The sequence below is a fragment of the Propithecus coquereli genome, unplaced genomic scaffold, assembly GCF_000956105.1.
Source record: "Propithecus coquereli isolate 6110/MARCELLA unplaced genomic scaffold, Pcoq_1.0 Scaffold62, whole genome shotgun sequence".
In the NCBI taxonomy this organism is placed as follows: domain Eukaryota; kingdom Metazoa; phylum Chordata; class Mammalia; order Primates; family Indriidae; genus Propithecus; species Propithecus coquereli.
Window position 1 is genome coordinate 2,443,585 of NW_012152174.1, and position 2,559 is coordinate 2,446,143.

At 32.4% G+C, this 2,559-nt stretch overlaps 1 protein-coding gene and 1 long non-coding RNA gene across 2 annotated transcripts in view; both read left to right on the forward strand.

Moving 5' to 3' along the window:
* YTHDC2 (YTH domain containing 2) overlaps nucleotides 1-2,559 on the forward strand; it is a 107,228-nt gene that overhangs the window by 86,672 nt on the left and 17,997 nt on the right. The window lies entirely within an intron of this gene.
* On the forward strand, nucleotides 484-901 carry LOC105822533. Its single transcript, XR_001138107.1, has 2 exons — nucleotides 484-573; nucleotides 676-901. It is a non-coding gene; the product is annotated as an uncharacterized LOC105822533 (long non-coding RNA).

Here is a 2,559-nt window from a genome sequence, read left to right on the forward strand (position 1 = left end):
ATAATTTCTAAGATAAAAATGTTTCACCTAAGATAGTTTCTTGGAAAAAACCTTAAAACATCTAACTTGCTAGGTTTCCCATTAAACCTTTGGAAGTTCCAGCTGAGTGCTTTTGCGAAATCTCCATTAGAAACAAAATCCATTATTTCCAGATAGAAAAAGTTCCAGAAGGACTCCATGGATATCTGTTGCCATTTTGTCACAAAAGTTGACATATTTGCAGATTAACTGCAGTCTTTTTTTCCTTTTATTATTTTTTTATTTACCACTATATAAACAAGGATAACTGCAATCTTGAGTCTGGAAGTCAACTCCATAAACCTTAAAGTAAAAAATTAGAAAAATGCATACCATGTGATTTGGCATGTTCTGGTAGGAAAATGAAATTTAAAGTGATTTTCTTACATTTTTATCAGTACAAATTTTGGTGATTGAAAAATTTCAATCCAGTTCTTTTTATGTTTATTTTGACTTGATTTATTTAGGAACTAGAACCTCAGGTTGGTGAACAGTTGCTCCAGCTTTGGGAACGCCTTCCGCTGGGAGAAAAAGCCACAACTGATTGACACTCAGGTTATACCATACTTTACTTTGAATACTGGTAGTATTTGTGATCATTAGTATAATATTCAGATTGTTTATCTTATCTTTTCTTCTTCTTTTTTAATCCTACAGAACTCTTAGCAGCAAAAAAAATCATGCCTGTTTATAACCACTGAATGCACTGACTTCCAAAAACAGAGATGGGTTGTGTGTTATACTTGGGCTTTTCTGCTTTAGAGTGTTGCTTCAGAACCACCATCTTCACAAACAAGAAAAAAGGATCATTTAAATTTATATACTGATCATAAGGAATGATTATGTAATGTTTGTAATGAATACAATAGTAGTAGTTTCATTATTTGACACAGTAGCAGTTATTTTAAACAAACAATTTGAAGTTAAACATTTCAGTTCTTTAAAACATTGAATAGCCAAGCCCAGCATGGTAGTGTGCACCTATAGTCCTGGCTACTCCAGAAACTGAGGTGGGAGGATTGCTTGACCCCAGGAATTTGAGTCCAGCCTGGGCAACATAGCCAGACCCTGTGTCTAAACAAAACAAACAAAACAAAACAAAACAATCCCACTGAATTACAACTTTTATTGATGACTTTTTAATGTACACTAAATTGTTTAAGAAAGGCCTGAATAACCTCTGAGCACGATTTTAAAAGAGTCAACGCTTAAGATTTACCATTAAAAAACAAACACAACCAACCAAATTCTAAAAATGTCCCTTTTAAACAGCGTATGCTTATTAATGGCTATTCATTCTGCCATTTTTAACCTGAGATACATTAAGAAAAACGGAGGGATGTTCTTTTTCTGTGATTATGAAATACAGTATAAAATCTGAAGAAAGGCAAAGAATTCCTCCCTGCCTTTGATCAGATCAGATTAAGTGCTTAGTTTTATTCCTCCTTCTGCCTCTTAACCTGATGTGTACCATACCCCTTCCTCCCATGTAACAACCTTCATACATCTATTGTTTGTGCACAGTGATTGTGACCTCTTTGTTTTAGCTAGAGAAATTTGATTTAGACAGGTTAAAATTTAAACAAGTTTATGTAAGTTTAAAAAAATGCTCAATAGTTACTGGTAGGTTGGTTGCTGCATGCCTTCCAAACTAAAGCCCACAAGTACTACAGTTCTAAATGCCTTCTTCATTTTCAGGTGGTATGTTTTCTCTGACTTATGTTTTCAGATATGATTTTCCTTTTTTTGAATATATGGTTTAATAAATGGGGGATGGTTTTTTTTGTAAACCTGTGCTAGTGCCAAGTCTAATATTTCTTTGCCATCTCAGAAATATTTGGTTTGCTCTCTTTACCACCACTGTCTATGAAGTTTCCTTAGGGACTTTTTGAAGGGAAAATAGTACAAGGAAAATGCAAGAAATGTCTTGGTTACTGAGTTCTAAATAGAACAGGTTTGATAGCATTTTTCATGATACATTTCAGTTATTGTTATTTAAAAAAACTCAAACGTGAGTCTACATTAAACACAAAAAAAAGCCCTCTAAGTCCTCTGGTTCTATATTTGAGAACAAAGAAGTGAAAAATCATGGGTCAGCATAAAATCTTGAGAACGCTTCCACTTTCTCTGGGAAAACATTATACAGTATATTGGTGCATTAGTCTAGAATGTCAGGTGTGTTTTTTTCCTGTATTTGTAGTTATTAATTTTTTTTGTACTTTGAGATGTACCTGTAAATTGAGCCTATGTGAATTATGTTCCATTGTATGTGTATTATAGTTCTTTTTCTATTAGAGCAACTTGTGTTTTCCTGATAATGTATACATTTTTTAGGTATGTATGTAGTAGTTCACAGTGTTCTAAATTTGGAAAGTCTTTTAAAAAATAAAACTTATTTTATTTTCCATCTGTTTTGTAATATCTAGCCCTGTTTGTAAATGATGGGTTTGTCGATATTTAAAATGAATATAATTTGAATGTAATTAAAATACTGTTTTTGGAAGAGATAAACATTAAATGTACTTATTAAATGAAATTATA